The sequence below is a fragment of the Podarcis gaigeae genome (genome assembly GCF_964106915.1).
Source record: "Podarcis gaigeae genome assembly, chromosome: 8".
Classification (NCBI taxonomy): Eukaryota; Metazoa; Chordata; class Lepidosauria; order Squamata; family Lacertidae; genus Podarcis; species Podarcis gaigeae.
Genome location: NC_139684.1, coordinates 50,189,754 through 50,204,840, shown reverse-complemented (window position 1 = coordinate 50,204,840; position 15,087 = coordinate 50,189,754). Strand labels below are relative to the sequence as shown.

Genomic DNA, 15,087 nt, shown 5'->3' with positions numbered 1-15,087 from the left:
TTGGCCTTAGAGATTATGACAGAATAAAAGCTACTCTAATAGTTTATTAATCAAAGGTAGTAAAAGAGGGAGGTGGGGAGCACAAGAAGATGGGCAGTTGCTTCAGCCTCAAAGCAGCCCCATGAAAGAGCACTGCAGTTCTTAGATACTTGGTGTATTTGATATTATACATACTGTAATCCTACACACTTGGTGGAAAGTCCCACTGAACTCATTAGGACTGACTTTCTTTGGAGTAGACATGCGTAAGATTGCACTGCTTGTCATCAATTTTCCTTTTTCCTCACAATGCAAATAATCCTTTTTTTTTTTTTAGCATTCCTCACTTTTTTCCATCCAATATCATTTATGAAGATGACCATATACTGAACCAACAACAAAAAATACCCTACCTGAAGTTGTTCCTTCTGTTCTGCTGTATGAAGCATCCGCTGCTCCCAGACAAATCCCCTTCCCTAACCCAACATAAATTGAGGGAGTTTGGGAGGCTACAGAAACCCCTTCCTTTTCAAGGGCAAACCAGAGACTTGGCTTTTCAATTTTAAAACAATGTTCATACATTTGAAATAGTGATAAACACATGTTTCCTTCCTACAAGGTTCACACACACATTTTCTCTGAACCCAGATTCACCTCTTTGTTCACACCACTACCTTTCCTTCCTTCACTCTACATTTAAATTGGTGCTGTTACTAACCCACCCACCTCTCTGTTGGGGGGAAAGTAAAGGGGGGGAGAGGGAGGGTGGACAGCTGGTTTCCTTCCCTCTTTTGCAGCAGACTCTTCAGTGAGACAGAGGTGGCAGCAAATGAAGCAGAGAGTCCTTAGTCAGTTTGTCAAAAGCAAGGTTGTCCACTGGGTCAAGAGTCAGGGCTCCCCAGAGGAAGACTGATTTATTACAAAACCTATTTATGCGTTGCCTTTCTGTTCAACGACACTAAAGGCAAATGGCAAAGTGTGAAGTAATGAGAAGTTGAAAAAATATATAACAAAAAGCTAAATAAAATAAGCTGCAGCACTCTTCCAGGAACAATCTCCTTGTTAAAAATGTCTGTGCAAAGAAAAAGTAAATTCTGACTAAGCAAGGAGGGACCTGAGACTAAGTAGTTAGGTGGCCCAATGAGCCTGCTAGCAAGATTTCTACAAAACGAAGTGCTGCTATACAGATAAGTCGCATCTAGATAAAAGTCCTCAGCTACCCTGAGCAAAGTCTCCAAGGAAGACCTCAAGAAACTGGAGAAGTGGTGAAGGTGCAGAACCTTAATATAACAGAGGCCAAGAGCATGTGCAATGTTAGTTCCTTTCTATCAGAGCTGGAGGTGGGGAAGGGGGGGGAGGCAGTGCCCCAGAGTATGTGCATAAACTTAGCTCCCCTCCAGCCTTGCCAGGTGTCAAGCTAAAGGGCATTTCCAGCCATATTTAAGACTAAACACCTTTTTAATCCACTAACTAGTGAAGTACAAAAAAGAGTGGGGGTGTGAACTGAAGAGGAAGAAGATGCAAAGCAGCCACAACTTGTCTAAGGATGAATGCCGCCCTGGGGTCCTTTGAGAGGAAGCATGTGATATAAGTCTAATGAATAAATTGCAGTAATAGGAAGGCTGTCAAGTGAGTGCCCGTAGAGCATGTGCAGAACGTGTTCCCTACACAGCCGAGACACGCCAACCAGTTTCCCTGGCTGAGTCTTTCCGGGCAACTTCGGATCCCCAGCGCTATCACTTAGTGGGCAACAACGGGTCAGCGGCAGGAAGGAGAAAAAAAGATGTCGAAGTAACCACAACCTGTCTCGGGTTGGAAGGAAAGCACTCGAAATAACCCCACGGAACACGTACACAGCCTTGATATCGCGGCCAGTTTTTAATCTGTTGCTTCACGCTCTCTAAATTTCCGTAAAAACAAAAACAACAAAAACTTCTTTGCATTTGCTGTAAGGCTCCCTGACAGTATCTTTACGGTAGTAGTAGTGAGTATTTAAGAAACCAACCAACTGATAGCCCGCAGCTGGGATGGAGGGGATCCCTCAACCCGCCCTCACCTCTTATACCTGCCATATAACTAAGTGAGGCGGGACAGGAAGGCAAGGAGGTGTGAGGAACCGCCGCCCCAACCCGCCCGCAGCTGGCGAATCTAGGGCGAGGAGAAGGCAAGAGGGCTCCGCACGGTGGGGCTGGAGGAGGAGGAGGAGAGGGTAAGTAAGTGCGGGGGTACCTTCCTTCTCTCTCTCTCGGCGTCTCCCCTCACCTGCGCCTCAGTCCCAGAGGCGGGGAGCCGGAGTCGTCCCCCTCGCTCGGTCGTCGCTGGCGGCCCGCCCTGCTCCTCGCCGCCTGCTGCCCCAGGAAGGCTCCCCACTTCTGCTTCTCAAGCCCCGGGAGGGAGGCAGGCGCGGAGGGTTGGCCGGGGGAGGGCAGGGCCACGTGACCCGGAGGAGCCAGAGAGCGGCGGCGGAGGGGCGGGGGGCGGAGGGAGACGCCCGGGCGCAACGTGTGTGTAAATGAATGAGAGGAAGGAAAGAGCGCGCCGTTTGTCTCTCTCTCTCTCTCTCTCTCTCTCTCTCTCTCTCTCTCTCTGTGTGTGTGTGTGTGTGTGTGTGTGTGTGTGTGTGTGTGTGTAGAGAGAGCGAGAGAGAGAGATGTGTGTGTGCGTATATGCAAGCAGGCACACCCGCGTTTCCCTTCCTCTCCTTCGTATGTCCGCTGATGTGTAGGTGCAAAACGCAAACGTTCTTCACGTGGCCAGTCTCCTCTGTCTCCCGTATGGGTATGGGAGGGAAAACGCAAGTGGGTGAAAGAATTTAAAACAAACCCGGACACAGGGTGGGTGACATCCAATGCAGATGCTCAGAGATCGGTCGATCGACAGATAGATACAGAATGGGAGATAAGCTGTGTGAACCTGGTAGAGGGATGGAATATTTATATAACTTACCGGTAAATTGAGAGGGCTATGACAGATCTATGAGAGGCAGGTCACACACACACAGGAGGGGGGAAATTTTTGTTTCTAAAATATCTAGGCACTCACCACTACATATATGCATATATATATATATAGGGTAATGCAATTTGTGAGTTTGGATCCATCGTGCCCAAAATCGGATGGAGTCAATCCAAAATTACATTTTGGTCCCGCATCTTAATTCAAAATGGTGTCTGGCATCCAAACACTGATGAAAACCACTGACCCCACCTTGGGATCCCTCATAGTACGTCTGGCAATGATATCTTGACAGGAGGCCAAACCAACATCATATTGGCATGTAAGCAGTATGTAAATTAATAATACATCAATAAAAATGCCTCAGGCAACTGCCTCAGCTTAGTTTAGCACTGTAGGGCTATTGCCACAGGAAGGCCTGTTAGCCCCCTTAGACTTGGAACAATTCCAGGCCAATTCCCTGAAATTTCAGCCCCAAACTCTTTTCTTTTTAAAGTTGTCTAGCACTTTTTTGTTGGTAGGCAAAGAAAAAAAATGTGCAGCAGGATTGAACTCAGTTGTTAAGTCACAATTTAAGCTTTCAGTATTCCAGTGTGCAAAGTTGCTAGGCTAGATGAGAAGCAGCAGTAAAGCAATTTGATTAATATGTACTACGATTAAATAACTTTCGACATGTACATGCAGCTACTCTTATTTGGTAGACAGACGTGGCGCTCTAAGGCAGCAGGTACTGGGGGTGGGGTGATGGCAAAACACCAGGCTATTTTCCTGGGCAGGCACAAAAATTTCTATTTAAATTATAGTAATTATTTCCAAATCTGCTTCTACACTTTTAAATTAGAACAGGCACATTTCATGCAAATTTGTCTTCATTTGTCCTGGGTGGGGTGGTGATGATGTGGTTCCTTTTTGGGGATGAAGTGGCCACCCTTCATACCTCCCCACCACCACCACCACCACATTTTCCTGAGCCAGCACCCCACCCAACAACTATGAATATTTGTTGCTGGCCTAGCCTGGTGGCTGTCTCATTTAATCCCTTTTACCTAATACAACACAGCCCCTAACTGAGCAAGCATACAGAAAATCTACCGGCCCAGACCATTGACTACTCCAGGCAACAAGCATGTGCTATATTCTAGTCATATAATGTACACCAGCAGCACCAATGCTACATTACAGCCTTTGTTTGAGCAAGCAGTGAGTAGGCCCCAGGCAGAGTGGTGAATGAGCAGCAAAGACAGAACTATGTGCCACACAGGTTAATCTGTGCCTCCTAAATTAGTCTGCCTCCCTCAGGTGCAGTAAAAATGATGGCCCAGGTCCATATTAAGTAAGATTCATCTGCTAGTCCAATTGGCTTCTGTAAGTGGAAGCGGAGAGGGAATGCTTTTTCTTGGGTCAGTCTTGACTCTTTTTCCCCACTGCTCTGGTTTCCCTTAGGCTGCCTTACCTTGTTGTTTTTCTGCCCCTGGGTCTGTTTGGCTGCCTTTGGGAAAGGGGTGCAATTACACCAGGCATGGGGATGTAAGATTGGGGAAAGCTTCACTTCCTGAATTTCTACCTGTCATGCAACTTTATTTGCCAACCTTTTTAAGCTGTCTTGTATCCTTGAACAACAATCCAAGAGGCAGATATTCAGCTTGAGAATTTTTGATATGCTTAGATTTAAAGGATGAGGAAAGCAGCAGCTGCTACATTGTGCTATGCCAGAATGCTGTTGAGGGCACAAGAACAAGCCTGATGAAAAGGGGATAAATATTATTTTATAAATCACTTTGTGTGCTGACATACTAATCGTGGCAATTTTTGTGTGAATAGTTCCATAATTTCATGTGAAAACAGCCTTGCTTCTGAGTGTTTCAGTTCTTCTGAGAAGAGTTGAGATAAGGAGGTTTTTTAGGAAAGAAATAAAGACAAACTGAGTAAATGTACACCCAGGAGGGATTTACTTCTGCTTCTCAAAAGAAAAGGGAAAGAATTTTGGATCACTGAAATCTCCTTTCCCGGTGGACAAGGAATGAAGAAAAAGTTGTTCATAGCTACCCGGAATATCAGTTTAGCATGCATGTACATTTCATAAAACAATAAAAGGAAGGGATTGCGTAAGGTATTTCAAATATTTTAAAGAGAAAGATAAGCATCTGCCAGAGAGGTTTTGGTTATCTTCTGGGAATCCAGCTTTTGCGCAGGAAGTCACAGTCGCTGAACTAACTTTATTTCAAACCTACAATTTTCTTATACCAATGAACCAATCTGGATCAGATCATCTTCAGTTAATTTGCTTAATACCCTTTGGCACAAAATCTATTTGAATTACGAAACTAACCAGAACATTTACCTACCTCTTGTTATTGGACTATTCATTGCTCAAATGTTTTTTTAAAAATAATTGTTGCGCAACTGACCTAAGTAACAATTCAAAAGTTCTGGACAGCTAATTTTTAATTTTGTGTGCTTAGAAATACTCCGTGTACATTAAGAATTCAGTAAATGTGTATTCTGTTATATTAGATCTTCTCTAAAACAACAATAATAAAAACATTAATACCCAATGGTGAAATAAAGTGATTTTAGAATGAGAAGAATAAATACTTGATAGTTTTAAGGCACTCCTATTGGATGACTGGGATCAGGAAAAGATCACTATCTTGTTAGTACTCCTGGGTCACACCTTGATTTCATTTCTCCACCCATAAGAATGAAGCAAGCAAATGCTGACTGTTGCATATTAAATAATCTTTAATTTTTCTACCTCTCTGTTTTCTATGTGCAGTAAATCTTAGGTCCAGCTGTGAAACTACCTGGCAACAACAATTCAATTTTTGAGCCTCACTAGCACTTAAAATTTGTAGATCAGTTTAACATGGGGTTCCCAACTTTTTCCTGCCCCTGTGCTTCTGTAGCATAAGAATCTTGTTCTCTCCCTTTATTTGCATGCCTGAAAAAGCTTCACCTGCTAAACTTCTACTATTTAAAGTAACAGTGTGCAGGAGCAAGACTAGTAAAAAGTTTACATATCTTTAATATCACCTGTGCATTAATGTGCAATGGAGACACAGAACCCACATTCCATAATAGTGTATTATTTAGGCTATTATCTCCATGTTAGGTCAAGACACAACAAGAAGGCATGAACTGGAGGCATTAAATTAAATGCAGCCTAACAGCATTTGACCTTCTCAATGAAAAAGCAGTGGAGTTATCAGTGACCACCAGGGCTTTTTTCCCAGCTAAAACTCACCAGAACTCAGTTCCGGCACCTCTCACGTGGGTGCCATTGCCATTATAAGAGAACAAGAGAGGCATTCATGGTGAGTTCTGGTACCTCTTTTTCTAGAAAAATAGCACTGGTCACTGCAATATATGCTTGAAAAACTATATTTGGTTCCTAGGGTGGGCAGGTTTGTTCTAAGGCAGGGAGGGGTAATTGTAGCCCTAACCCTCTCTATCTGACCCCTGAGGCTCCCCACAGGCTACACACCTTTCTAAGTGACACCCCTCACCCACTGAAGGCTGGTGGCACCTAGATTTAGTGGGGTGCCTGGGCGGAGCCTAAGAGATCACATGGGCAGACCCTAGGAGGTGACTCCTTGTTAGTGTAAGCTTGGTTCAGAAGGGGTCCCTGCTGTCACACTTGCTTCTCTGCAATCACATTCCTGGAACCACAGTTAGAGGGAAGGCATTTCAGAAAATCTAAGCACCACCTCTCCCTGGTTTTCCAAGCGCTTACCCAAGCGCTTTTGGAAATGAGGAGCAGCAGAGACTGCAGTGTCTTTATGATATATGGTTTATTTACACATATATACAACCTGAGCCTACGATGGAAGGGTTCACAGCATTAACACCCCCAAAGGGTCTTGTTATTCCATTGCCGCAGCCTTTAATTCAAACAGAAATCAAACATTGTGGTCTGTCTCTCTGGCTTTCTAGCCTGCTGTTTTACTTCTAGGTCACATTACACACACTTCCAACTTTAAACTCTGGCTTTTATCCCTCACTACCTGTGAATTGCGAGTGGGCTGTCTCACACAGAGCCCCTCTCCTTTGTTTCCTTAATGGCTCATCACCTTTCCTTTGTTCTCTTCATGGCCCATCACCCAGGTGATTACCTCTAAACAGGAAGTTAGCCTGGTTTGTATTGTAGCACTTGCTAGGGTTATAGGTGTCTGGCACCTACAACTTCAAAAAAGTATGTATCCTAAGCAAAGCAACTTACAGTTACCACTAATGGTCATGGTTCTGCAAAAAACAGTAGTATGCCAAGAAGCAAATTTTAGATCACATGGTTTATGGGAAGACACCCACTTGAGCTAGTTGTACTCCCACCTTTGTTCCAATTGCTAATAAGAGTGTGGGAGTGAGAATAACAACCAACCAGTGTAGGACCATTATCGCATCACATTGTGTAGCTGGACTGCAGTTTAGCCATCCAGCTGTTAGATTTATTAACCCCAATAGGTTAGAATTTCCAGTCAACAGGGAAAGTATTAATTGGCATACAATAGATGTTGTATGTTGTATGTACCATAGTTTTAATTATTTTATTTCATACACACATTTATATAAATAAATGCCATGAAACGTGTTTTAATTGCACATCATTGTAATTTAAAGGAATTTGCCTTTCAGGGGTAACTAAAAATGTGAAGAACACTGAAATATATATATATTTATTTGTACAAAGTCATGTTTAACATAAATATTTGGACGTAAATATTGACATTGTCTCCTTTCCTTGGTTGAAAGAAAATGGACAACACTTTCTCAGGTTGGGGATCCTAATAGGCAGTGCATTTGCTGTAGTCTTGAAAGTACTACTGGACTTTTGTTCTCTGCTGTAAGCCCTCCAGATGTTACTGAACTACAACTCCCATCATCCCTGACCATGTTTGCTGGGCTGATGGGAAGCAACAACTGGAGGGCTAGAGGTTCCTCAGCCATGCTATAAAGGGTAGAAGGGAAAAACAGGACACACATATATATGTGTGGCAGTGGTATTCAAATTGATTCTGGTAAGCAGGGGAGGAATTTTAGCATAGCTGGGCAATTCCCCACAGTGCCTGGAAAGTCCCACATTTCCCCAAATGTAGTGTTTTGCACCTGGGAAAATGCAATGCAGCATCTAGATAAGAGATAGCTAGCAGTCAGTCAGTAGGTTGGGTGAGGTCTCTGAGGCATCCTCAACCATTTGCCTCTAGAAGCGCAACCAGTTTTGAACAAATGTGTAATTAATTAACCCAAAGGCTTCCAAAAACAGCAAGAGAGTCCATATGTTTGTGACTACTCTCTCCTCTTTTTCTCTCTCATTGTGTTATGTCTAATATGAGTTAGCCAAATGCCCTATTCTGAGCAGCCATGAGATGCCACAATCATATTATATTGCTATCACGTGGGCCCTGCCACCCACTCAGACGGTAATAGCGTCATAGCCAGCTAGGAGTGGATGAAACTTTTGATTTTGGTTTTTCCCAGTTTCTCATTTTTCTAATCTTCACCACATTTCCGCAAGTTGTTGTGATTAAAAAAAAAAAGTTCTTATGAAAACTCCAGCATATTAGGGCAATTTCTCCCTAATATATATCCAGTTTTGCAAAGCAATCCCCCTTTTTTCCTCTATGCCATTTTCCGTAGCATATACCTTTTTGCAAACGTTTTACCCTGGAATATGCATTTTTGTATATATTACTGGGCTGAAAAGCTGCATTACAAAATTAAGAGAAGTATGAATTTCCAAGGATGGCTTTGTTTTGGTTTGTATTTTGTTTCAGAAAGTTTGAAATAGGTAGTGTTGCTTTTAAATGCAAACTGAGTCAAATTTCTGCCCCATTGCTATAGCCAGCAAGCCCTTGTGTTCCATAACTGAGAATCACTTATTGCTGGACAGTTCTATTTTTCTAGTAAAAGAGATGCTGGAACTCACCATGAAGGCCTCCCTTAGACTCTTATAATGGCAATGGCACCCACCTGAAAGATGCTAGAACTGAATTCTGGCTGAAAAAAGCCCTGCTGCTGGGGAGGATAAATGTTTGCTTTACAGCTTGATAATTTCCAAGAGGGTTGGATTGTGTGGTGAAATACACTTCTGGTCCAATATATGGGGAACAAAATGTTCCTCAAGAATCAGAAGTGGCTTGCTGGGTGGGGCAGAGCCTCTACACTAGCTTTCTGGCAGGTGAGTAACCATTGCTATCCAAGAGGGTGATTGGCACCTCACCCCTCCTGCCAAGAAGCTAGTGTAGCAGCTGTGCCACACTCAACAAGCTGCTTCTGCCAAGAGTGCAGAATATAGAAGAGCTTCATTGGGCAAGTATCACAGCGAGTCCTTTCCCACACCCTCTTCCTAACCATTGTCTCTGCCTATTTGCTTTCCCCTCAGAGCAGGGCCTTGTCTATTGTGGCACCCCAGAAGTTGAATTCTCTCCATATGAAGATAAAGTTGTTTCCCACATTGGTTGTTTTTAGGCATCAGATGAGGACACATTTGTTTCTTTTGTTCAGGCCTACAGAAATGATATGACACTTAAGTTGCTGCCCAGAGTTGTTGATTTTTGGGGGGAGAGATTGCCCAGAGTTGTTGAGCGTTTTTTTTGGGGGGGGGGATTGCTGACAATTGCTCACCACCTGACTGCATGCTCTTTGCTGAAGCCATCAATCATCTGCCTGCTCGCCACCAGCAGCAGCCAATCGTCAGCAGGCCTTGCCGCAGCAACCAATCACACACCCAATTGCCACAGCAGCATCCATTTGTCAGAAAGTCTTGCCACACCCACCAATCATCCGCCCAATCGCCGCTGACAATCTCCTCACTGCTGCCACCAATCACCAGTCCCCCCTCTGCACTATCCGTGTATAAGACGACCCCCCAATTTTTAACATTTTCTTATAATAAAAAAAATAGTCTTATACATGGAAAAATACGATATGTTGGTTTGCTTATTTTGGTATTAACACGTGTATCTTATGAATTGTTTCATATGTACCACCTTGGAAACTTGTGTTCAAAGATGGTCTATAAGTAAATAAAACCATAATCATCAATCAACTGTCATTGAAAATGAGCTTCTGGAAATATAGTGGAAAGGTTAAAAATATATGCTTTGGCTGATTGTGTGAAGGCTCTGTATTCCACAATGCAAACTGTGTTTCAGTAAGCCCAGAGCTCATTTGTTTAGTTACATAGATCATTCATCAACAAGAAAGCAAGAACAATGCTAAATGATGTGGAGTATTTCACTTGCATACACAGGTAGTGTTTGTTGAAAATTTGAATATCAAATTTTCACACTAGATTCTTAGAGGAAATATCGCTTCATGAAAAACATTTTATAAAGAAATGAGTCCATGTTTTGAATACCAAATTACTGTCCCCGTCTACTGGAAGTTCAAGTAACATTGCAAATTCGTTACCCAGTTTATAACAGTGCCACTTTAAACACATCAGGTTTTAACGTGACACAATCTGTGTATGGCATAAACATCTTATGTATTTATTTATGCCATTTGTATGGGTGCCTAATAACACTGCTCACTGGGCAGCTTGAAAACCTAAAACCATAAAAATAATTTAGAATGTTAAAATATTAAATACAAACCAAAGAAGCAGCAATTTCAAATGGAGGGGGGAACAGGGCTGGGGGAGAAATTTGATTGGGGTTTTTTTTCTGTAGTGACCAATGTAATGTTTGGAGGTTCTTTGCAGAATAATTTGTGTTTTAGCTAATATTATTTAACTCCAGTTAACACTGTTATTTGTTTGTGACACATGCAACAGTTTTTTAACTTCAATAATTCACCTGCAATTTGGATACGTGTTTTTTTTTCTAAAAGTGTGAATCAAACATGTTTTTTGCACCTGTGGTAATATATATAATGCTATTGTTTCATGGGAACGTGTCAAACTTTTGGTAATGGAAACTGTGGTGAAAGGGTTTTCTGGCAAACTACCTGTAACCAATGTAACTTGTGAAAATTCACTGACAGACCCCTACAAAAAATACCTCCAAAGCAAGACCCTGTGCATATACTTTAATAGGCATTCACAAGTTGCAGATCAGTGTCAAGACCAAGTTGTAAAGCCCATGGGAATTTACACTTAGCTATGGTAACACAATAATTACTTGCTGATTTTCAACTCAACATTTATAATTTGCTGAGAAATCCCCGTTTTAAAAAAGGAAATGCTGTACTAATCACTGTCATATTGCATCACCTGGCAAACAAAATTTATTTTTACTTTTCCAATTTCAAACGCAACAATAACAAAGTTGCCCACTAACACCAGTACTTCAGCGGCTATTTCTACTTCTGCGCTTTCTTTCAGGCTAACCACCAGTGTAAGTTTCTACACTAAGGTAGGAAGAACCAGCTGCACTAATATAAGATAGAGGACATCTGGCTTACTAGCAGGACTTATCAAAAGGAGCTAGGTAGACCACAAGCTTAACATGAGCCAACAGTGTGATGCAGCAGCAAAAAAAGCTAATGCTATTCTAGGCTGCATCAACAAAAGTATAGTGTCCAGATCAAGGGAAGTAATAGTACCAGTCTTCTGCTTTGGTCAAGGCAAGCGGCCTTCAGCTCCTGAGGTAAATTTGGGGTGAGGAACCGCTGACCTCTGGGCCAGCCTTGGCCTGCACAACTTCCCAATTAGCTCATGAGGCCATTTTGGGCAAGCCATGGCCCTCCACCATGCACCTTACGTCATATAGGTAAGGGTGGGGCTTGACCATGAGGACGAGGATGGCCAAAGCTGCTTTGTGCAGCTCCCCAAGCTGGTTGCCTTTGCATAAAGTGGGGCCACAGTGCTAAGCAGGATTGTGCCCCCTTCACACCAGCTGATGCAAGGAACTTTGGGGCACACCTAAGCCCAGCATCAAGCAGGATCACTCTCCCCACATCATGAGAGGTGGTGATCCTTCCTGGTGCTGGTCTCAGAAAACCATCAGGTGTGCACAGGGTCCCTGCAGGTAGCTCTTGGGCCTACCCAAACTCAACACTATAATGTGGGAAAAGCTTGATCTAGCTGCAGTCTTAAAGGGGAGGAGATTTGCAAATACTTTCAAATAGTTTCTGTAGGTTGACATTTTCGTGGAATGGAATCCAATCTTTCTCCTATCGCCCACAGTCATTATTAATAGATTTTCCATTGCCTGAGAGGCTTCCTAGATGCTTCTTCCCATCTCCAGTTCTCCAGTCAAAATAACCACCACCAGCAGGTGACAGGCCTATATAAATGGCTTTGATTGTGGGGTGGAATCTTTTGCCCATTTCCCTCCCTCATTTTCCCTGTAAGGAAGCCATGGGGTGGGGGGAGGGAACCTGATGGCCCTCTCTGTCAATTAGCCCACCTTATACCAATCAGAACCATGTGTGCTTCTTGCATTCACTAGCCAATCAGAACTATGCATTCTGCCTGTGGTCTGCAGTGCGGGGAGAAGAGAGATCTCTCACTCACAGTAGGAACCTTGTTTTTATTATATTTCGTGTGTATTGGGTGGGGGGGGGAGACAAGGGAGGAGTGCGCGCGCCTTCTTTTCCTTTGTTTTCTGGCTAGAATACTCTTATCTCTTCCTGTCTTCCCCTATCACTTCTTTCTTTGGATTTCACCCCACACCCAGCAGCGTCACTCCCCTCTTATTTCTGAAATATTAAAACTAAAAAGCACAGCCCAAACGCTTTCCATGTTGCCCTGGTTTTAAGTACATGCATATTCCGTTCGCAGTGTGTGTATGCTAAAGTGGATTTTCATGAAGAAGCCTTAACCTGAAGTATACTTGTAATAACATTTTAAATTGAATCTTGTGTTTTGATTTTAATTAAGTTTAAACTGTTTCGCTTTGCTTTGGGAGACACCCAGTGAACTGTTTTGGAAGGTGATACAAATGCAATTAATATACTAACCCCACGTATCTGGGAGTAAGCTCTATTAAATTTCAGAGCAGACAGCTAAGTCACCAGACCCAATAGAATTGGCTTGTTTTTTGTTGCTACCTTCCCATGACCAGCTGTTCCGCCTTGAAGCAATTAATACATGTGCCTGGTTTTCCTTTTGTGGCATTTGTGATTCTCCTCTTCCACATTTTATCTTCACAACCTTAATACATATAATACTGACAAGCACAAGGTCACCCAGGAAATTCACAGGTGGTTGTTTTAACCTTGGACTCTTACACCCTCGTCTTACACCCTAATATCCCTTCTCATGCTGTAAAGAAGGCACGGAAGTAAATATGTTTGGAGTGTGGGGATAATCTTTCCCTATAGGGCTGAAAGTTTAGGGAGGAGCCTGTATGGGATTCCCTTCACAACACAAGGGATGAGAAATTTCTCACTGAAATGAACTGCCTTCTGCTGCCCTCTTCAGACATAAAGCCAGAATACACTTATACTATTTTATTTTTTGTTTGTGCTATTATTCTTTTTTAAAAAAGAAGCAGCTTAAAATAGTAATGCAAAAAATGGTAAATAAATGAAATTATTATGGATTTGTACACATCCATAAAGGGACAATAGGAAAGAGATTTTACTATTACCAATTATTTGGAAGTTGCTTTCTCAGAATGTCCCTCAGTAAACTTCTAGCCCCACCCTTAAGGAAATAAGAGAGCAAGCAGCTTATGCTGGCAATATAAATTAATGAACACTGATATCAGGACAAAAAAAATTCCTTCCAGTAGCACCTTAAAGACCAACTAAGTTAGTTCTTGGTATGAGCTTTCGTGTGCATGCACACTTCTTCAGATACTGATATCAGGGACATTTTCTGGACCTGCTCTAAAAATAAAGAAATTTGGGAGTGATCTAATATATTTATCTAGTAAATGTATCTAGTATATTTGTCTTGGTATATTTATTTGGCAATGGGTTAGTGTAGACTGCCCCAGGAAATGCTGTGAAATAAATTACAGCCTGTTGTCCCTTGTGTCCATGCTGCACTACCTTGCTACTCTCTCTGAAGGCAGTCTACACCTCAGCATGCTTTTGGAAGAGCAGAGTGGGAATTGTCATTACCTATTCTTGTCCAATGAGGGCAGCAGAGATTGTGAAATGGAAATGGAGAGTCCAGAGGGCTGCATCCAAGGTTAGTCCTACTCAGAGCAGACCCACCGAAATTAATGGTCATGATTTGTCCATTAATTTTAACGGGTCTATTCTGAGTAAAAATTGATGTGATGCAACCCAGAGGGCTTTTAAAAATTGTATTCAGCAAAGTCGGCATGTAAAAAATGCAGAAATGAGATTAATATTGATCACATTTGATGTTTAAATCGTAGGTTTCTGCAGAAGTGCAAGTATTAGAGCCTTCCTCAAGAACACTGGGTTGTAACCAACTACAGTAGTACCTTGGGTACATATGCTTCAGGTTACATTTGCTTCAGGTTACAGACTTCGCTAACTCAGAAATAGTACCTCGGGTTAAGAACTTTGCTTCAGGATGAGAACAGAAATCGTGCAGAGGCGGCGGGGCGGCAGCAGGAGGCCCCATTAGCTAAAGTGATGCTTCAGGTTAAGAACAGTTTCAGGTTAAAAATGTACCTCCGGAACAAATTAAGTACTTAACCCGAGGTACCACTGTAAATCCTACTCAAAGTAGGCCCATTGAAATTAATAAACCTAAGTTAGTCATGTCTATTAACTAGTCTATTAAGCCAGTGTGGTGTAGTGGTTAAGAGTGGTGGACTCATAATCTAGTGAACCGGGTTCGCTTCTCTGCTCCTCCACATGCAGCTGCTGGGTGACCTCGGGCCAGTCACACTTCTTTGAAGTCTCTCAGCCTCACTCACCTCACAGAGTGTTTGTTGTGGAGGAGGAAGGGAAAAGGAGATTGTTAGCCGCTTTGAGACTCCTTCGATAAAGCGGGATATCAAATCCAAACTCCTTCTTCTTAATGGGTCTACTCTGAGTAGGCCTCATGTTTTATGCCACCTTCTTTTTAGTAGCTCCCTTTCCATCGCAAGGGATGGCATTAGAGGGTGGCAGCAGAATTTGGCCTTCTCCAGCAGTAAACTCTGCATGGCCCTTCCTCTTGAACAGCAATGGGGAACCTTAGGCCTGGGGCCAGATGTAACCCCCAGGCCTCTCTGTATGGCCCTTGAGACTTTTCAGAACTAACTGGTTGAACTGATTTCAGATTTGTCATTTTGCATTGTG

At 42.7% G+C, this 15,087-nt stretch overlaps 1 protein-coding gene across 2 annotated transcripts in view; it reads right to left on the bottom strand.

The window, feature by feature from the left end:
- The window catches only part of PLCG2 (phospholipase C gamma 2), a 67,604-nt gene extending 65,209 nt beyond the window's left edge, over positions 1-2,395 (bottom strand). The window contains exon 1 of one of the 2 annotated variants that reach the window (XM_083749883.1): positions 2,242-2,395. The gene's annotated coding sequence lies outside the window, so the exon portion shown is untranslated. Of the gene's footprint in view, positions 1-2,208 lie in introns of both variants that reach the window. The other variant, XM_083749882.1, reaches the window with a different exon arrangement.
- Positions 2,396-15,087: the final 12,692 nt, after the last annotated feature.